Source organism: Physeter macrocephalus, chromosome 8 (assembly GCF_002837175.3).
Source record: "Physeter macrocephalus isolate SW-GA chromosome 8, ASM283717v5, whole genome shotgun sequence".
Taxonomy (NCBI): domain Eukaryota; kingdom Metazoa; phylum Chordata; class Mammalia; order Artiodactyla; family Physeteridae; genus Physeter; species Physeter macrocephalus.
This window is the reverse complement of record NC_041221.1, coordinates 94,117,939-94,140,562: the sequence shown is the minus strand read 5'-3', so window position 1 is coordinate 94,140,562 and position 22,624 is coordinate 94,117,939. Positions and strand designations below refer to the sequence as shown.

The 22,624-nt window shown below is 37.4% G+C and overlaps 1 protein-coding gene across 12 annotated transcripts in view; it reads left to right on the top strand.

Moving 5' to 3' along the window:
• Positions 1-22,624, top strand: part of MCTP1 (multiple C2 and transmembrane domain containing 1) — a 594,606-nt gene that overhangs the window by 404,025 nt on the left and 167,957 nt on the right. The window lies entirely within an intron of this gene.

The following is a 22,624-nucleotide window of genomic DNA, read 5'->3' as shown; positions in this document are numbered from 1 at the left end:
TTCATCATTTTGGCATTTTGGGGTAGTAATGCTGTATCTTTTTCGCTTAGACAGTATCAGCTTCCCTCAGATGATATTGTAGCATCAACACTGATAATTCAAACATGCATGAAATCTGTTGCATAGTTCACTGAAAAGTTTAGATACATAATACTCAATTCCTTGGTATGAACTGTTGGTATTTGGGTTGCTGATACAATTCCTTAGTTGTCCAAATTCCCTAGCACATCCCAGAGATCATTCTGGATCTAAACTAAACATCTGCATTGTTCTAAATTTTTTTTAACCAAGAAGCAGGCCTGTAAAAATGCCAAACTCAGTATGATGTCTTAAAGCTTCCTGATTTGGATATTGCTGTTTCTGTGACATGTTAATTAATTAATTATTTCATCAATTTACAGAATTAATTTATTGATTTGAATTTGCAACTATGTGAGCATTCACTTATTCTTTAATTTCATAGGCTTTGGGTGGTATTTATACAATTCCTTAAATTGTCCATCGCAAGGTGGATAATAAATAGGACTGACTTGACCAATTTTGTGCAGATTTCCCTGTTCCTGAAAGAAAGTGTCCACTTATTATTTGTGGAAATATGCTTACCACTGTGAATGGCCAGCAAGTTGACCCTTAAAGGGTAGCTAACTTATTTGAAGGGGAGAAATGTACTTTTCCTACCATATAAGGGCTTGCAAACACATTACATGATCACTGCTGCCCTTAATTCATGGAACAGAATCAAAACCTAATTAAAAGAACGCATGCCTTAAAACTAAAATAGCAGATGTCTGTTCAAAAATGGCAATATTTTAAATTTTTTAATATTTGCATAGTATTGAATGACTGTTTACTGTATGATAAAAGTAAAAATGTTGAGAGTTTACAGTTTCTTTAAAGAGGATTTTATCAACTCATTTGTAACCAAGAAGATAATAACAACTGTCAGATATTATTTCAAAATAGGCATACCTGAAAATAGTGGGAGAGAGGATTGTTTGTAATCTTTTTGCATATATACTGACTTGGCTCCTTGTACTAAACAATTAGTGAATGCTAAGTTTATTCACTTTGGATTTTATTTCTGGTGTGGTTAAAATCAAATTAATCTGGACACAATGATTTTTAAATTATTCTGCTTTCATTATTAGAACCAACAGTCAACAGTGAATGGTTGACTAACTGCTTTTTTTTTTTGTTCACTTTGGACATTAACTTAAAGACCAGAACAGGAACTCAGGGCAGCTTTTACACCACAGAGGTTCTGGCCAGCCTTTGATTCCCAGCAGCAGGTAGATTAAGGAATTCATGGCCAAGATGTTCACCATCATGGGAAATATCTTCACTTTTCTTCAGGATTTTCTGCAGGGGAGGGGAGCACCCAGTGTTGGGCTAAAAACATCTGAAGATAGGGAGAAAAGCCTAAAATAAAACGTATCTCAGAGGGCACCTACCTAAGTGTTAAGAACTGTCACTGGGTATTTATAGTGGGCACAATAATTTCTTACAGAAAAATTCAAGTCCTCTTTACTTCAAAAGTTTATATACCTGCCCATTACACAAGTTAAATGCAATTATATGTTTGTCTCTCTTGGAGAGAAGCTGTCATTGCTTTTGAAACTTCATGAATATGCAAACTACATAAACCCAGTTGGCCTATATGCCACTAAGCAAGTTAAAGTACATGTTCTCTTGAAGCTGGAAAAAATAGATATATTTCTTTCGTAATGGTTCTAGGTAAATTAATGTGAATAAGAATCACCTTTTCCCTAGGGATTCAGTGAGACACGATTTTGATCTGATAAAATGAACTTTAATTTGGGGAATAATAAATAACAAATTCTCCATTTTTTCCTTCTAGTTTTAGGGACATAATGATTCCTCATTCCTCACTGACCTTATAATCTAATGTGCTCTGAATTGAATAAGAGAGATGTTAAACTATTCAGGGGCAAGAGGATAATTCAGTCTTTGACCTTGCTCACTCTTGGACCTTTTGTGGTCTTTATGACATTTGTGATGGTGGCAGAAACCGAGGACCATGTATTTAAGACAGAAATGTCTGAATAGTCTACCAAGTTTTTTAAAAAGTCTTTACTCCTGAAAAGGATAAATATTTATATGTATACTGATCCTTCCTGGTCTTTATCATGAAATTTGGGTATCATGAAATTTGAGCTTATCACAAATAAGCTCTTTGCCTACTTTATCTCCTACTTGCTCAAAGAAGAACTTTAAAAATATGTTTTGTATCTTAGTGGATAATCATAGTCAGGCTCTACAAGATATTCAGCAACAGTTTGAGGGAAGGGAGTAGAGTCAATGGTGCGTCTTCAGATGCTCAAATTAGCATCCATTTAGGATTGTTGTGGATGGAGAGGGGATATTTTAAATCACTGATAGCAAAGAATATTTTTTAACCTGATATAAATTAGGCGATAGCTATAAGATACCTAGTTGGTTTCTGAACACTTTCCCAGACAAGTCCAACAACACAAACTCATATTTGCCCAACTTTACCCTATAATTAAAATATTTTTAATGATTAAAACATAAAGTTAAACTTCCATAGTTTAAGCAAAAAATTTTAAATTACAATATTCTATCATTTAGCATGAACACAAGAAAAAAGATTCTATAATCTTTTAAGTAGCCATCAATCTTACTGCAGTTACGAAGAGTTTTTTTCCTTTCAAAATGTAAAATTTTTCTTTTGTTACAACACATTCATTGAGAAACATTGTGATACTGTATTAACTCTGTGTGAATAAAGAGCAATTGAGACTCTCTTTGAATGAGTGAGTATAAAGCACAAATTACTTTTTAATGAAACCCTCAATTCTTTCCCTTTCCACAAAAAGCCTATAGCCTTGTTCAGCTGAAGTCTACTACAGTAGGTCACTTCAGTTAAGCCCCTAATAAACTGTTGATAGTCGAGGGTAGTTTTTTCTTCCATCTCAATAGCCCAGTGTTGGACAGTGCACTTCAAATCATTAAGGTTAATACAGATTTTAAAAAGAGATTAACTCTGGTGGTTAAGGCCTCAATTTACAACTCCCACACATACACATGCATTGAGGGAGGCACAAGAGTGGATTGAAATTTCAGTCAAATTGTGGGCAGCCTTTCACAGCCTGAGAAAGTGGCACTCCAGTTTTCAAAGTTGGTCAGCTAAATTCTTCGTGAGGGAAAAAGTTTGATTAACTGAAAAATACTGCACGGTACAACTTACTTACCTTTCACATAACCAGTGAAAAGGTTAATGTCTCTCTGGATCAGCAAAGCAAAACCTGCAGATCATCTGGCCCTGTGTTCACTGGGGGAAGATTCTACCACTAAATCAAGTGCTCCCTGAAACTGGACAGATTGTGAGGATAGAGAGACCAATGGTGGACTTTTTTTTTTTTTTTTTTTTTTTTTTGGTGGTGGTGATAGGAAACAGTTCATGTATGTTGGAATTTGTCTTTTCTAGTTTCTAATTATTCTTCCTTGGACAGGGCCTAATTTTTGCTTTCAGCCGAACATTTAAAGTCTTCTGTATTGAGTGAGGCTTTCTTTGCAGCGTATTTAGACCTGGCCTATTGGTTCTTTCAAGTTCTTAGAGAAGAAAAAGAAAAAGGTTCTTCTCCTCAGCCCCTCCCCTTCATTTTCCCCTGGGTTTTTTTTTGAGCTCCTGAGGAAGAGGTCACAGCCTCCCCAGGGATTACCAGCCACTCAGTTTCAGAAACACTGATATGGGAAACTGTGAAACCCTTTCAAAAGATGCCCTACCTTTTCACTCTTTTAAAAGGTACACTAATATAAAACTTCTTCACTCCAGGTGAATTGATCTCTCAAATTAATGCACCATCTCTTTTAGGAAACAATAGAGGGAGAGAGAGAAAAAAAAGGAAGAGAGGGAGAGAATTTTACAGTTAACATAAGCTGTCATTGAAATAGTCCCATTAAATGAGCATATCTTTTTCTAGAACAACACTACACATAAAGATTTGTTAACTCACCAGCTCCATAGTCTGGAAATCTACTAGTTTTTAAGAGAGCTGTTGACTACCCCTTTATTTGCATAGACTTTTCCCATGTTTTTCTTTAGGAAAACTGTCTTCATTGTTGGAAAATATTTCAGTAACAAAACAGCAGAAAAAGACATGCTACGGTTTTTTTATCAGCTTCCGTGAGAGTCTTATTATCTTAAGAAATAACAGTTAGCAGCTCAGATTCATTAGCAGAGCTAAATTTAAGCCCCATTTGACAGGCTGCCTAGAAAACATTTTGTTTTGCTGTCTGTGGGCTTTAATTAAGATGTGTTCAATTTCAGTCCTCTTCAGTCTAGCCTCCACACCCCACCCCAACTTGCTGTGTCACAGACCAGCGATCAGACACTTTCAGATGGTCCGGCCCATGACTTTGACCTTCTGTGCAGTCCAGCGTTCCCTGGGGAACCGTTCAACTCATGAGGTCTGATTTCACACTTCCAGGATGCCTCAGCTCTCTTAACAATGACAGGGAGACAAAGCCCTTTAGAGCAGGCCGCATGGGGACTTGTTTAAATTGGAAACCAGAGAGGAGTCAAGGAACAAGGTTATGGGCTACAGAATAGTGCTTTTAATAAAGAGCTCACAGCTCCGGCTCAGCTCAAAGAAGTCTACCTCTGTACAATTAATTGAGCCATTTATCTGGAGCATCTTAGGCCTCTACTTTCTCACAGATTGTGTGGTAAATATCAGCTAGGAAGCAAATGAGATATGCATGAAATGAATTTTAACACTTTGATTACTGTGCCTCCAGTCTTCATTAAAAGTAAATTTATTTGTATTTCTGACCTCATTATCAGTAGGCTGCCTGCATTTTTATTGGTTCCTGTGATTTCCAGCTTGAGTGTGTCATGAAGGTATATTTTATACAGAGATTTGGATTTATTATTCTTGATATTTTCTCTGAATATTATAGGTCTATTCAGAGAAAGAAAATGAAAAGGTAGCTGTACAGAGAAAGGCGAGCCTCTTCTTTGAAAGTTTTATATACTGAATGCCAAGCACGTATACATCCAAGCTATTATCCTTTTAAAAAATTAACTCTTGTGGGTTACTCAAGCAAATTGCATAAGATATGAGCAATTGTCACTTGAGTGTCCCTCAGAATATGATAGCTCTACCAGTAGAAGTAGCTATGCTGTTTCTTTTATAGAATTGTAGCAGTTTGAATTTTTTTTTTAATTTATTTTATTTATTTATTTATTTATTTTTGGCTGCGTTGGGTCTCCGTTGTTGTGTGCAGGCTTTCTCTAGTCGTGGGGAACGGGGGCTACTCTTCGCTGCGGTGCGCAGGCTTCTCATTGCAGTGGCTTCTCTTGTTGCGGAGCACGGGCTCTAAGTACACAGACTTCAGTAGTTGTGGCACGTGGGCTCAGTAGTTGTGGCTTGCGGGCTGTAGAGTGCAGGCTCAGTAGTTGTGGCGCACGGGCTTAGTGGCTCCGCGGCATGTGGGATCCTCCTGGACCAGGGCTCGAACCCGTGTCCCCTGCACTGGCAGGCGGACTCTCAACCACTGCGCCACCAGGAAAGCCCAGCAGTTTGAATTTTTAATAGCATATGACGTTCATTGCCATCATCACATTTAATAACATTGACAATATCTGATAAATTCAGCCTTAGAGTTTATGATCATTATTTAAAACCTATGTTAGAAGAAAAGAAAATGGATATCCTTTAAACTCTACATAGTTCCATTGAAAGTATTATATATCTAATGCAGTGGAATTCCTTCCTATTTGTGAATTATCAAGGGTAAAATAATTTACCCAAAACGGGGTTATTTGTGGATGTAATTCTTAATTTTTAAACTTTCACTATCTTAAAATCTTAAAACTATATTTCTTGAAACATAAACCAAAGTTTTACACAAAATGTATTTTAAATTTCCCAAGTATGCTTTATTTCCTTTATATAACCTAATGTTTCTATTTGCTTTTTAATAATTAAGCTTGTAGAAAACTGTTAAACAGATAGTATACTTTGAGAAGAAATTTCATGCAATTTAGAATGCATTAAAAACATCCAACACCTGACATTCTTATCATTATAATATACCTAGTTTAGAAAACAGTGTGATGCACATACATGTTAAATTTCTTAACACTATATAAATCTCTTCCGTAAGAATGAGACTAGACAAAGGCATCACAAAGGAAAGAAAGCAAATCATTGCTCTTTATTCTTTTATGCCACCATATTGCATATAGAAATAAAAGTTGCTCCCTTTTAGTAATTTTATTTTTAAAAAGCTAAATCATATTCTAACTATAGAAATGCAAAAGTATCTGTCTAAAACCAAAAGTTGATAAATTTGTGAGAAGAGGAATTAAAATGATAATTTAACATAAGGGCTGGTGAGGCCTGAGTCTGAACTAGTGTTTTACAGGGAATTACAGAAATCATGTGTGATTCATATGCAGGTCACATGGTTAGAAGATACTGCTCTGGAAGAATAGGTGGGATGACAAAAGAGATTAATAATTGGGTTTGATATGCTCTAGAGGTGAAGGACTATGGGCTGAGAAAGTGGTGGTCCCACTATCAATGGGAAATGAGGAAAAGAGAAATACTATAAAATAATTAATTGAGTTCTGTGGAACTAAGATTACAAAATGATCCTTTGAGTAAAGAAATAGAGAATTGCTGATTTGGCTTGGAGGGCTAGCTCCAGGGTTTCACTCAGTGCTGGAAGAAATGCTTTCAGATGTTAGAATTAGTGTTTAGAATTAAACTATTATATATATTTTGTTACATTATGACATTGGTGTGTAAATAAGAAATGCATTTTCTAGAACGGTGGGTTAGGGAAATGCTGCAGACAGGATCTGGATTTAACTAGGCTACTGAAATAAAATCTTACTACAGGGATGTTTGGACGATATGATAGTGTAGTTAGACTCATAAATGACTAATCCTTCAAGCCCAAAGGGTGATTATATTAAAGGACTGATGGCTAAATGGAGGAATGCAGGGCTCTATCCTTGGTCTAACCTGTTCAATCTATTTACTAATGACTTTGAGGAGATAATTGGCTGCTTCCTTATCAAACTTGCTAGGAGGCATAGTTAATTCATTTTACATGAGACCAATGTATGTATGCTATTTATATATATAATAAGTACAATATACAATTTATATATATAATCAACAGACTGAAATTACAGGCTTAGTTCCACAAGATGAACATTAAAAAGTATAAATCAAAAATCTTACCTCTGTACAAAACAGTGATGTCTTGCTTTAACAGTAGAAAATACAGAAAAGACTTTGAGTCTGACTTGAGTTTAATCTCCATGAGAGTGAATTATACATACGTCAGTTTTGTTACATTGAATAAAAGGAGAATGTTGAGAATGATACTCTCTTTTGGGCTCATCAGACATCCTGGGGTATGAATTCAGTTTTAAAAGCTACACTTTAAAGGACATTGACAAACTAACCAGAAAATATCCTTGGTTGGTATATCTGGTGTTTTAAAATCAAGGCCATTGAAAATAGCTCAGTGAAAGTGATAATGACAATAACAGTGGCAACGAATATTTATTGAGCCCTTATCACATGTCAGACACTACCCTAAGCTTGGTACAAGGATTATCACAGTTAATCTCACAACAATCTAATTAGGTATTGTTGTTATCTCCACTTTACAAATTAGAAAACTGAGGTGTGGAGAGGTTAAGTAACTTGTCTAGATCAACAGACACACAAACACCCCAGCTTGTACATGGCAAGGCAGGGATGCCAATCCACATCTATTCAGTGAAGCCATGAAGTTGAACTAGAGAAAGGAAGATGTGGAATTGGATATGATTTCTTTTGTCAATTATCCAAAGCCTGTCATGGGGAGGGTGTTGATAGGAGTTGGCAGGAGTAGTAATGGCCAAGGTTCAATCCAAAGAGCAAACTTCCTTCTAGCACATTTAATCAGAAAGGGATTTGTTATAGAGTTTTCAATGGATCACAGAATCTTTGGAGGCAGGAAGGATCTAAGAAAACAAGCTCTAAGCTCACTTTCCAGAAGTTAATACTAAAGCTACATGAAAGGACCAAGGAGTTTCAGCTCCTGCCACATGGGTGTGTTGGGAAGACATTGTGTCGGCTGCTTACACTACTCCTGCTTGCTGTGTGAGCAGCAGCAAATTGGACTCCACACCCTCTCAGATAACTGAGTTCTAAAGTCAAATCTTAGGCAAGTACCTCTGATTGGTGCAACCTAAATCACATCTGCAGCCCCAGCTGCAAGGGAGGCCCTTGTGGCCTCTCTAGGTCAGGAAGAGACATGCTAGAAATAGTTAGACTAGATGCTCAGCAAGCCTTCCACACTATCCAGTGCAGGAGAGCAGGCAACAAACATGAATCAGATACTCTCAGTGAGTAGTGTCTCTCCCTCCTTTACACCCGTTATTTCATTTAAACTTCAAAAATTACTACAGAGGGCAAATCATAGAATAGACAATAGCTAGAGAGACATAAAATGTAAAGAAGCATTTCCCCCAAATTATGATTGCCAAAAAATAGATCAGAATATTCCTGTGGATGTAGTGATTCCGTATCGCTGGAACCTTTGAAGCCAAGCCTGTATGACCACCTGGTTGCAGAGGGGATTCAAGTCCTATAGAAGCTTTTGAACTTGACCTCTAAGGCTTCTCTCCCAGTCCTAAGAATCTGAGATCCTGCAAAGGGTGCCAAGATGAATAACAGATACCTGAATGAGTAGATATTATGTAGAAGAGAAATAAAAGACAAAGATATCATTCTAAAGACAAAGGCTTGACAGATGGCAATTTTCAGTTTTATTGCCTAAAAATATAAAAAGGTTTAATCACCTAATACAGTTCTTAATTTTTTAAGTCTAAAGAATTTTATTCCATTGCAAAAGACATCTCCAGCTAGTTAATTTACTTATAGGAAAGATTATCTGAAACCTCATGCTTCTCTGTGGAAAATCTAATTGAATATATATTTACATAGGTCCTAAAGTATCTTCAAGGGCTTGTAAAATCAAAGGAGCTTATGATATATTTTTATACATATTTGAGGCCAAACAACTTTTGTTTTTCTTTTTTGTTTTTTTTTTTTGTGTGTGGTATGCGGGCCTCTCACTGTTGTGGCCTCTCCCGTTGTGGAGCACAGGCTCCGGACGCGCAGGCTCAGCGTCCATGGCTCACGGGCCCAGCCGCTCCGCGGCATGTGGGATCTTCCCGGACCGGGGCACGAACCCGTGTTCCCTGCATCGGCAGGTGGATTCTCAACCACTGTGCCACCAGGGAAGCCCAACTTTTGTGTTTCTAATCTAGTAACGTCACTTGTATATAGTTTCTAATTAAATATTAATTGAAAATAAAGCCTTTAAATTTTTTTTACCATAACTTATCTAAACTCTTAAAGGCTTAGACATAACTTCTCTATTGCCTCTCCTCATTTTCTAAATCCCATAGTCTCCTTTTTCTTTATTTTCCAGTTTCTTGTCTTTCTTGTTTTATTGCCCATTCATCTGTCATAAATTTTGAGCTTCCCAGCTAATACCAAGAAGGTTTACTTCTAGGACTCAAGAATGCATCTAGTTAAACACAATGCTATAAATATTCTTTTGCATCTAGTTCTGTATACCAAGGGAAATAAACTCATGTATACATTAAGCTTTATTTCCATTGCTCTTAATCATGGTTCTCAAAGTGTGGCTTGGGAACCTCTGGGGATCCCCAAGACCCATTTAGGAATTTGTGAATTCAAAACTGTTTTCATAATAATACTGAGATGTTATTTGCTTTTTTCACTGTCATTCTCCCATGAGTGTACAATGGAGTTTTTCAAAGGCTACATAATACTTAATCACTCTGATGTTAACATGTCATGGATTTATTATTGTTATTTCTTAATGAATGATAGGTTACATCTCTCATTTTTTTAAATTGAAGTATAGTTGATGTACAATATTATGTAAGTTACAGGTGTACAATATAGTGATTCACAATTTTTAAAGGTTATTCTCCATTTATAGTTATTATAAAATATTGGCTATATTCCCTGTTGTACAATGTATCCTTGTAGCTTATTTTATACCTAATAGTTTGTACCTCTTAAACCCATACTCCTATATTGCCCCTGCCCCCTTCCATCTCCCCACTGGTAACCACTAATTTATTCTCTATATCTGTGAGTCTGTTTCCTTTTTGTTATATTCACTAGTTTGTTGTATTTTTTAGATTCTACATATAATTGATATCAGACAGTATTTGTCTTTCTCTGTCTGATTTATTTCACTTAGCATAATACCCTCCAAGTCCATCCATGTTTTTGCAAATGGCAAAATTTCCTTCTTTTTTATGGCTGAATAGTATTCCATTGTATATATATACCCCATCTTCTTTATCCATTCATGGACACTTAGGTTGCTTCCATATCTTGGCAATTGTACATAATGATGCTATGAACATTGGGGTACCTGTATCTTTTCAAATTAGTGTTTTGTTTTTTTCAGATATGTACCCTGGAGTGGAATTGCTGGGTCATATGGCAGTTCTATTGTCAGTTTTTTGAGTAACCTCCATACTGTTTCCAGAGTGGCTGCACCAATTTAAATTCCCACCAACAGTGTACAAGGGTTCCTTTTTCTCCACATGTTCACCAACATTTGTTGCTTGTGTTCTTTTTGATTATAGCCATTCTGACAGATGTGAAGTGATATCTCATTGTGGTTTTGGTTTGCATTTCCCTGATGATTAGTGATATTGATCATCTTTTCATGTGCCTATTGGCCATCTGCATTTCTTCTTTGGAAAAATGTCTATTCAGGTCTTCTGCCCATTTTTTAATCACGTTGTTTGTTTTTTTGATGTTGAGTTGTATGAACTGTTTATATATTTTGGATATTAACTCCTTATCAGTCATATCATTTGCAAATATTTTCTCCCATTCAGCAGGTTGTCTTTTCATTTTGTTGATGGCTTCCTTTGCTGTGCAAAGGAAATTATGTTTAATTAGGTCCCATTTGTATATTTTTGCTTATATTTCTGTGCTTTAGGAGACAGATCAAAAAAAAATTGCTGTGATTTATGTTAAAGAGTGTTCTGCCTATGTTATCCTCTAGGACAGGGGTCCCAAACCCCCAGACCATAGACCGGTACTGGTCTGTGGCCTGTTAGGAACCAGGCCGCACAGCAGGAGGTGAGTGGCGGTGAGTGAGCGAAGCTTCATCTGTATTTACAGCCGCTCCCCATCTCTCGCATTACTGCCTGATCTCTGCCTCCTGTCAGATCAGTGGTGGCATTAGATTCCCATAGGAGCGCAAACCCTACTGTGAACTTCGCACGTGAAGGATCTAGGTTGCGCGCTCCTTATGAGAATCTAATGCCTGGTGATCTGAGGTGGAGCTAAGGTGGTGATACTATCGCTGGGGAGTGGCTGCAAATACAGATTATCATTAGCAGAGAGGTCTGACTGCACAGAGACCATAATAAATCAATTGCTTGTAGACTCATGTCAAAACACTATCAGTGAGTGGCAAGTGACAATTAAGCTGCATCTGGTGGCAGGCTTTATAGTGGCAAGTGAGTTGATGTACTTCAGTTGTACAGCTGCATATAGTGGCAGACTTTAAGTCAGAATCTGACACTTATTTTAGTCTGCTCATGGCCGACCCATTATTTTATTTACCACTTTCATGCACGCCTCTTTCCTGCACTGTGCTCTTATCTCAGTCACAGTTTTGGTAAGCCCACAAGCTAACCCTAGCCAAAATGAGTAAAAAACAAACATCGGTAGAGAGCTTCTTTGAAAAGGGGGAAAGACCCAATGATGAGACACCGGAAGTAAGACTGCCAACAAAAAGAAAGCTGCATTTAAAAGAGAATACCAAGAGTCCTACTTAAATTACAGGTTCATTGCAACAGGTGATTCACATTCTCCAAGCCCACTTTGTATAACATGTGGCAACTGGCTATCCAACAAAGCCATGAAACCTTCAAAACTGCTTCGCCACATGGAGACCAAGCATCCTGCATTAAAAGACAAGCCTTTGGAGGAGTTTTTCAAAGGAAAAAACGTGAACACGAAGAACAGAAGCAATTATTGAAGGCCACCACTTCATCAAATGTGTCTGCACTGATTCTTAGTGGCTAACCTCATTGCTAAAGCTAAGAAGCATCATTCTTAGTGGCTAACCTCATTGCTAAAGCTAAGAAGCCCTTTACTGTTGGTAAAGAGTTGATCCTGCCTGCTGCTAAGGACATTTGTCATGAACGTTTAGGAAAGGCTGCAGTTCAAAAGGTGGCACATGTTCCTCTTTCAGCTAGCACCATAACTAGATGAACTGATGAAATAGCAGAGGATACTGAGGCACAATTGTTAGAGAGGATTAATGAGTCACCACGGTACACAATCCAGGTTGACAATTCTACCGATGTTGACAACAAGGCAACAATGCTTGTTTTTGTGCGATTTATTTTTCAGGAGGATGTGCATGAGGATATGTATGTGCACTTTTGTTGCCAACCAACACCACAGCTGCAGAACTATTCAAGTCTTTGAACAATTACATATCAGGAAAATTGAATTGGTCATTTTGTGTCAGTATATGCATGGACAGAGCAGCTGCCATGACTGATGGCTTTCTGGTTTCACTACTCCAGTCAAAGAGGTTGCTTCTGAATGTGAGTCTATGCACTGTGTCATCCATAGAGAAATGCTAGCTGGGTGAAAAATGTCACCTGAACTTAACAACATTTTGCAGGATGTGATTAAAATTATCAACCACATTAAAGTACATGCCCTTAATTCACATCTGCTCGCACAGCTCTGTGAGAAGATGGACGCAGAGCACACACATCTTCTCTTATACATAGAAGTGAGATGGCTTTCTAAAGGTAGATCACAGGCCAGAGTTTTTGAGTTATAAGAGCCACTCCAGAGATTTCTTTTAGAAAAACAGTCACCACTGACAGCACATTTCAGTGACACAGAATGGGTCGCAAAACTTGCTTACTTGTGTGACATATTCAACCTGCTCAGCGAACTCAATCTGTCACTTCAGGGGAGAAGGACAACTGTGTTCAAGTCGGCAGATAAAGTGGCTGCATTCAAAGCCAAACTGGAATTATGGGGTCGATGAGTGAACATTGGGATTTTTGACATGTTTCAAATATAAGCAGAGATTTTGAAAGAGTCTGAGCCAGGACCTTCCTTCTTCCAGCTGGTGCATGATCACCTATCTCAGAACTTTCTGAGAGTTTGAGCATTACTTTCAAAAGAGTTTGAGCATTATTTTCAAAAGAGTTTGAGCATTACTTCCCAGCCACGAAAAACCCCTGACCTGGGAAGGAATGGACCCTCGACCCATTTGTGAATAAGTCAGATGAATCGACTTTGTCCGTGCTAGAAGAGGATCAACTACTTGAGGTCGCAAATGATGGTGCCCTTAAAAGTATGTTTGAGACAAATTCAGCTCTCCATACGTTCTGGATTAAAGTCAAGGCGGAATATCCTGAGACTGCCACAAAAGCGCTGAAAAGCCCGCTTCCATTTCCAACATCCTTTCTTTGTGAAGTAGGGTTTTCTGTAGTAACAGCCACCAAAATGAGATTATGGAGTAGACTGGACAGAAGCAACACACTTCAGGTGTCACTGTCTCCCATCACCCCCAGATGGGACCATCTAGTTGCAGGAAAACAAGCTCATGGCTCCCACTGATTCTGCATTGTGGTGAGTTGTATAATTATTTCATTATATGTTATGATGTACTAATAATAGAAATAAAGTGCACAATAAATATAATGTGCTTGAATCTTCCCAAAACCATCCACCCCACCATCCCATCCATGGAAAAATTGTCTTTTACGAAACCGGTCCCTGGTGCCGAAAATGTTGGGGACCGCTGCTCTAAGAGTTTTATGATTTTCAGTCTTACATTTAGGTCTTTAATCCATTTTGAGTTTACTATTGGATATGGTGTGAGGAAATGTTCTAATCTCATTGTTTTACATGTAGCTGCCAGTTTTCCCAGTACTCTTCAAGACTGTTTTTTCTCCATTGTATATCCTTGCTGCCTTTTTTCATAGCTTAATTGACCATAAGTAGGTGGGTTTATTTCTGGGCTGTCTATTCTGTTCCATTGATCTGTGTCTGTTTTTGTGCCAGTACCATACTGTTTTGATTACTGTAGCTTTGTAGTATAGTCTGAAGTCAGGGACCATAATTCCTCCAGCTCTTTTCTTCTTTCTCAAGAGTGTTTTGTCTATTCAGAGTCTTTTGTCTTTCAGTTCAAATTTTAAAATTATTTATTCTAGTTCTGTGAAAAATATCTTTAGTATTTTGATAGGGATTGCATTGAATCTGTAGATTGCCTTAGGTAGTATGGTCATTTTAACAATATTAATTCTTCCAACCCAAGAATACAGTGTATCTTTACATGCTCTTATTTTTAATTTCTAAAATGATAAATTTTGATAGATGTAAACCCCACACAAAAAAACTCTTTGAGATCCTCAGCAATTTTTAAGAGTTCCTGAAACCAAAATGTTTAAGAACTGTTGCTGTAGGGAAATGATTCTCACTTGGGAGAGGGCAGTATTGCCCCCTTGGGTGCTTTAGAAATCTGTGGGGGAATTAAGTTGCCACATGGTTGGGGAATACTATTTATGTTGGGAGTTGAGGGGCGGGGATACTAATTGTCTTAAAAAACATTAGACAATCATAAAGAGTGAAAACTGTCCCATGTCCTGCATGAATAAATATAGACACTAATATAGCTTTAAAATCTGTTTCATGATTATGAGTCTAGATTACATCCTGAAATACATATTATTTACTCAAGTCTTGTTGATGGCTGCCAGTTTACACAGTAAACACCAAAGACCTTAGGATTGCCTCCAAGGTACTTCATGACCTGGTTCCCTGTTACTTCTCTGACATGTTCTATTCTTCCCGTTGCTCGCTGTGTCCTATTGTCAGGTTGTTGGAGCACACCAGGCTTTTGCTGTAGCTCCTCCCTCTACCTGGAGCCTTTTCTCCCAATATCCACTTAACTAATCCTTCATTTCATTCAGTTCTTTGCTCAGACCTCCCTTCACAATGAGGTCTACTCCAACCACCCTAATTAATTGTATAAACTGTGCCTCTCCCGCACACTCTTCAAACCCCTTATCCTACTGTAGTTTTTCTGTTTTCCATTAACATATATCACTCTCTAACATACAATATAATCTGCTTATTAATTATGTTCAATATTTACTCTCTTTTCTCCCTCCCCACTACAAGCAAACTCCAGGAGAGCAGAGACCTTTCCTTTTATTTTGTTTGTTTGTTCATATGGCCTAACACATAGTACATACTCAATAAATATTTGTTGAATAAATCAACATATGACTTTATTGTACATACCCAACTTTCTATTTATTCCTCTGTATAATAGCATTAAAGCATCATATTAAATATTGAAATCACTTATGGGTTCGTTTTATTGTATTTCAGCATAGTGAGGAGGGCATTACAAAATCTACAATATGAGGAAAATGTTTTATACCTAGTGGGCCGAGAGCCGCAACTCTAGAGGGTCCATCTTTATGCCACAGTGAAACCTGTTTCATGACTTAGTGAGAAAAGAGAAGCCCTATTATTACTTAGTCCCAGAGCCAGACCCAGTGGGAACTTAGTGAAGAGTGTCAGTTAATGTAATTCTACTAATCAGATGTTTAAAATATGTTGAGGTCAGCCGATGAAAAAGGCTAAGGTCAAAGCCTCATCTCCAGTGATAAGGGGAGGATTGGAAGATGTCTCCAATGTAGGTTGCTCTTTATTTTGGTGGACCCCTATTGGATTCCCTCAACTATAACATTTTATGTGTTATGATTGAAATTCCAGTTTGTAGAAAGATGGCAACCTTGATTATAATTTTTTTAAAGATTAAATTATAACCATTTCAAACTGTGGCAACTGAGGAAATTAAACCAAAGAGCTTAATTTGTGCAAGGTAGCCCCCAAATAAAAGGTCCCTGTGGGTATGAATTGCTTTCAGTGCTACTGAAAGCCTCTGTGTTTTCAGAGACGTGGCAACAAAGAGGTGGTCACTGGGTCCCCCCACACACCCCCATTTTTATAACACATCACAACCAGCAAAGTGTGCTACTTGTCAGCAGCAAAATGACCTTGGACAAAGCCCCCCACTGATGGATCAGAATTAACTCTCTCTTTGGGGAGCAAGAATATCATTCAGTATCTCTTGAGTGACTTTAATACTCAAACCAGTAGTTTGCACAAACTGAAGTTATCCACTTGCCCACAATACAGGTAGCAAGTGAGCAGGGGTGGTGCTGACTTTCCCACAGTTCTTTGTAAATATGTCCGTGTGGTGACCTCAGAGAACAAGGGCTACGAGTGAGAGAGAATTAGCCAGTCAGTGCACCCTGTTTAATCCTCACTGCGATTTGAAGTTTGCCATTAGACATGCCCATTGGAGACATTTCTGATGTTTATTTTTACGGTTATAGGAATGTCTTTTCACCGCAAGGAGAACTGAAGTAATAGAGTAGATGCTTTAAGTTCTGTTATAGTTTTATTTTTATGAGTTAAGGTAAAAGAGTCTCTTTCTAATTTTAATTCCCTTGGGAGATTTTTTTCCCTATAAAAATCCATAGCAAAAAAGATAGCTCTTAGGGGGCTTCCCTGGTGGCGCAGTGGTTGAGAGTCCGCCTGCCGATGCAGGGGGACACGGGTTCGTGCCCCGGTCTGGGAGGATCCCACATGCCGCAGAGCGGCTGGGCCCGTGAGCTATGGCCGCTGAGCCTGTGCGTCCGGAGCCTGTGCTCCGCAAAGGGAGAGGCCACAACAGTGAGAGGCCCGCATACTGCAAAAAAAAAAAAAAAAAAAAAAAAGATAGCTCTTAGTATTTAACTAGATTACGGATAAATGCATCAGTCCTAACATAATATTTGTAAGTATCTATTTTATAACTGTTATATAACATAGATCTAGGTTTTGTGTTACAGAGACCCTATTAAAGGGATAAACAAATAGATGTAAGCTAAATAGTCCTTATCACAAATTCTTAAAGTCCTTCACTTCTAAAATTGCTGGTGATAGAGATGTGTAATTAGCATAGATCACCAGCGTCATCTCCACTGGGAAAAAGTCTTCACTTTCTTTTCCTCTTCCTGTTCTAGACTTAGAGAATGATATGCTTCCTTTCATTGCTCCCATTGCACTCTTTACTTACCTTTATTACAGCGCTTACAACCCTGCATTATAATTGTGTATTTACATGTCTGTCCTGCCCACTAAATTGTGTGTGCCTTGAGAGCTGGACTAAATCTTATCATAATTATAACTCTGGGGTGAGACAAGCAGACATGCAATAAGTAATGAATGCTTCAAAATGTATTCCTATTTCTCTCTAGAAATTATCGACATGGAAAGTGGCCATGTTCTCAAGGAAAGCTAAGATTCTCTTCTAGCTGTCATGGCAGGTAACACAATCAACCCCCCTGCCCCCGTCCTCACCCAGCACTGCTTCAATTTCTATCTTGCATCCAAACCAAGATCGCCAGTTTCTTGCACTGGAAAGGAGAGGGATAGGCACTTTTTAGCCAAAATGGCAAAAGTTAAGGAAGAGTGCTTTAGTCTTCTGACAAGAATGCGTAAGAGGGAAACGAGATTATATAATCTTTGTTCCCGTGCATTTATGCTCTTTATTTTAGATAGACAAAAATGATCAGAAACAAAATACACTTCGATTTTGGATGCTGCCTTCATTCCTTGCACTTCTAGCCTGACAGTACTGAATAAAATGATAACGGGCCGGCTTTGCATCACTCTCTAGAACTTTGCAGAGTACAGTGTACTTTATAGACATCAACACTGCATCCTGTAGTCAACTCCACTCCTCCAATACTCTCAGCAAGCAAAGCAGCATATCACAGGATCTAACTGGAATGATAAAAGGATGAAAAGAAGGAATAATTAAGGAGATAATTAATGGTTAGGTCCATCATTGGTATTTCTGTGATTGTTTTTGTTTGTTTAGGTGACACATAATCAAGACTGCAAAATTTAGGAACTGAAAAGCCAGTCATTTAAAGCATCCAAACCAGATCAGCACACTAACTCTGTGTAGCCAACTTCTTTAAAATAAAACTCTAGTGTGTGCTTTCTAGTAGTAAGTTTATAGTATTTGATATTGTATGTTTACTGTTATTTTGGTTGAAATTGCTGTTAATTTTTAATTGCCCTTTAATGCCTTTAATGGCAGGAGGATTCTTTTTAAATTAGTCAAAAATAACATAGTGTGTAAAGACCTAATGCTGGCATCCACACTGATAACTGTAAAAACATAACTTTTTAGAAGGAAAAGATGAAAATGGAAGTTAAAAATAAAATTGCCTTTCTCTCCTTACCTAAATTTTCCTCTGCTGGATTCTAGAAATATCTAGTCAGAGCACTTTGTTGAATGCTTCTTGACCTTGCAAAAAAAGACTGACTTGGCTAAGCTCGGTAAATTGTTTTCCATTCCCAAATAATAATATCAGGCACAGTAGAGTGTTCAATAATGACATCTGCAAATTCCTTTGATTCTACCTTCAAAATATATCCAGAATCGAACCACTCTACATCACCTGGGTTATTGTAATATCTTCCTAACTCTTCTCCCTGTCTCCTCCATTGCCCTCTCTCTACCTTATTCTCCAAATAGCAGCCATCAGATCCTGTCACACCTCAACCCAAATCCCTCCAAAAACTTTCCCTAGCACTTCGAGTGAAAGGTAAGTCCTACAGAGGCCTGCCACCCTCCCTGTACCTCTCTAACTATGCCATCTAATACTCACCCCCCACCCCCAATCCATTCCTCCAGACACACTAACTTTCTGGATATTCCTAGAAACACCAGGTACAGTCACTTCTCTGACCAACAGTCACTCCCTTGCCTCTTTCGTTTCTTTGCCCATATGTCGCTTTCTCACTGAGACCTTCTCTGGCAGCCCTTTTAAAAATTACTCATATATACCAGCACTCTTTATCTCCTCACTGACCTTCCCAACTTAATTTTTCTCCATAGTACTTATCACCTTCTAAAATAATATAAAATGTTCTTATTCATTGTCTTTCTTCTTCCTCAATGCAAGCTCCATAAGTTCAGGGTTTTTTTAAATTATTTAATATCTGTCTCCTCAGCACATAGAATGTGCCTGGTACATGGTAAACAATAATTATTTGTTGAATGAATGGCTCTATAGACAAGACATTACCCAGATTTTTCCATGGGTGTGGCCCACTAAATACTGAGGTATGGCACAGTTATTGGGAAAGGTCTTGCCTAGTGGCTTACATTTAAATATTATTTAATTAAAGGGAGCATGGACCACAGGGGTAGATAGAGCAAGGGCTCTGAAGGTCAGATAGACCTGGGTTTGAATAATAGCTTCACTACAACCTGTGTGACCTGGTGAGTTATATAATCTGCCAGCCTCAGTTTCCTCTCTGTAAAATAGAAATAGTAAAAGCATCTTTCTCATAAAGTAGTCATAAAATTTTTTGAAAATATAATGTTGGGCTTATAATAAAAACTCAGAAAATATTTGCAATTATGACAATAATAAGTATTGTAATTGCCCTTATTATTGCTACTATTATTGCCCTTATTATTGCTATTATTTATTGAGGCCCTTGCTAGTGTGCCAGACATTCTGCTACTTGTATTCTAACTATTATATCTGCAAGGGACCATTACAGTCACTGCTGAATGTGTGAGAAAACAGGCCCAGGGGCCTAGAGTGAGTATTCAACCCCAGATGGCTCAGCCTCCAAAGTTTAGGCCCTTTTTCCCAGACCACTGGGCTTTCGCTTTGAACTTTAATGCCTTGCCCAGAACTCTGGAAGTACATGGAATATTTGAGGAATCAAAAGGTGTGATACAGCTCAAGTAAGGGACTTTAAGGACCTTGAGATTGGAGATTAAAGACTATATTCTATACCATATGATGTGGATTTTAACCTATGGGCTCTGAGAAGGCATCAAAGATGTGTTAAACTTGAGAAGAAGTTTTCAGAAAAATGAAAATGACAGCATTTACATGGATTGGGTCATGTCACTGACCACAGTCAGTCTTTTATATGACTGTAAGCAGGTTAAGAATAATATATTTCAGATTGGAGAAAATCAGCTTGAATTAAAGCCATGTTGAATAGCAGTTTAGTCTACCTCAGGCAAAAGGCTCTTTTTTTTAATGTAAGCACCATTATATTCTGCATAATGTCTAACATGGTCTCTTAAAAATTATATTGGTTACCCATTCCAAGTTATAATATAGGCTCTGATAGGAGAATATCTTTGCCAGTGATGGTATGCCACTGGAATTTAGAATAGCAAAATGACTGAGAAGTAGCTTTAGAAGGCTCTACACTGTTTTTGGTGTGGAAATGTCTCTAGTTCTTTAACATCTTTCTTCTAGTAGAGGAGAGTAACTGAGAGATTAAGTAATGTGGTGATAGATGGCTGATACTGGTTTTCCCTAGGAATGGTCTTCAGAAATAATCAATTAAATAGTAAGAAAATATGGATTGCCACTACCTCATGGGCATAGAGTTTGATAAATGTATCAGTTTCTTAACAAGATATGAAAAATGTTAAACATTAAGCACAGATTTTGTTTCTTTCTGATCCTTTAGCCAACCACTGACTCTAGATTTTCTACTGTCAGTAAATTAAAAATACAGCAACAAAGAAGGTGATGATTTGGGAGACTTTCCATGGGGTTGGTTGAAAGAACTGTATTCAGTCTTACACAACTGAACATACTTCCTGTGGGGAAAGAAGTCAAGTAAAGATTTTCATTCTCTGTTTGTAGAAGTTTAAGGTAAATTTTTTCATCATAGATTTAGGTCTCTGGAGTGTGTTCTTGTGTTTTGTTATTGAAGCAGTGGTACAGTTTTGACTGAATCTGTTACACATTGTTGGTCATTTGAGGGCAAGTAAAACCAAGTCAGTTGAAATAGAATAGTAATTGAAGTAAAGCAAGTGGAAATGAGGGAACAAAAATACTGAAAAGTGCTATCTTTTTGTAGTTACTATTTACTGATTAATGTGAATGTACATGTATATAAGAAAAGTTAAAACGAGGTCCAAGGAAGAGTATGAGAGTTAGACTTGTCTTTTAAGTAAATGTTTCCAAAGCTTATCATTTCATCTAAAGTGAAAGTAAAATACTCTTTTGACATGAATTCTATCATAAATGTGGCTTTAATCTTCCCTGTTTGTTTTATGTAGATATATTTTATCTCTCCAAACCTTTTATAAACTATTTGAGGTTGGAGTTTATGTGCTCTGTTCTTTTGTTTATACCATAGTGCCCAGCACAAAGCTAGGTGTGGAGAGAAGATGCTTAATATGAGCCTTAAGAATAACGAAGTTTTTGAAAACTAATCTATTTCTCATGCTTGTACCTGAATTCTTTGGGAGAAAATAAAGTTGTTGATGTGGCAAATAAAACCTATTACACCGTGTTTTAATGAACAACATTTTTTTGAATACCCTCTTTCATGGCATGTGTGAGTTGTAAATGAGAGTGGTAACAGGTAGGGCAAGAGGACTGAAGAAGGTGGGGAAAAATACAGACCCTAAACCAGAGGTAGAATTTTCACCCGACCTTAAAGAGTTTCAGTTCTCTATTCTTTATTGAAAATTATTCCCAAGACCGAAAACTGAAAAGACTGCCATAATGTTAAATTACGCAATTATCCTGGGCCATAGGAGGCCACTGAACTAACACACACATATTAAATCTCTTTTTTAATGTAAAATTAATAAATTAAATTAAAGGTGAGTCACAGTTTGTACAGCTCATTTTCAAAATTACAATATGGAAAGTAAATACACTGCTGTGTGGGAATACATAGCTTATCTGTCACTGATAGCTAATGAATTCTTTCCTATTAAAATTTAATTGAAAATCTTCAGTGATATTTAAGCTTTCACAGAAGTGTAAACTACTGTGACTACAATTCACAATGCATTTAAAACAATTATTCTTTATCATTAAAGTTAATAATATGCACATTAACCTCTTATGTAGTCTAAATCAATATTGTAGTTTAAAAGATATGACCTCTGGACAGCTTTCTCTAAATATTGATTTCATTGTCATTTGTATAAGGTATCAAACAAATTACATGCTGCACTAATATCATTAATGCTGCCCCCATAGAGCCAATGACTTTATGGGTTCTTACAATACAGGACATGACATTACAAAACTATTGAGGACATCACAAGATATAATTACCGAATGGATGAGGTTTGACTATGGCTGAGTAGAGTGGCTCTGAATATATGATAACTTCCAAATCCTTCACTCTCCGTGGACAGAAGAAAGACTGCTCTTTAACATGCAGATTGGTTACTGAGGTTAAGTTTCAAATGGCAGAATTTTTTTTCTGCCTCAGAGGGTCTAATTTACCTTTTTGTGATGCCATAGATATTTCAGAAGAGAATCTAAAGTCAGATTAAAATGTTGTAATTCTGCAATATAACAGTTTTCCCAAAATAAACTTGTTTAGGAATTTCTATTACAAGTTCCTAGTGAGTCACATGAGTTGGAAAATACATGCATTAA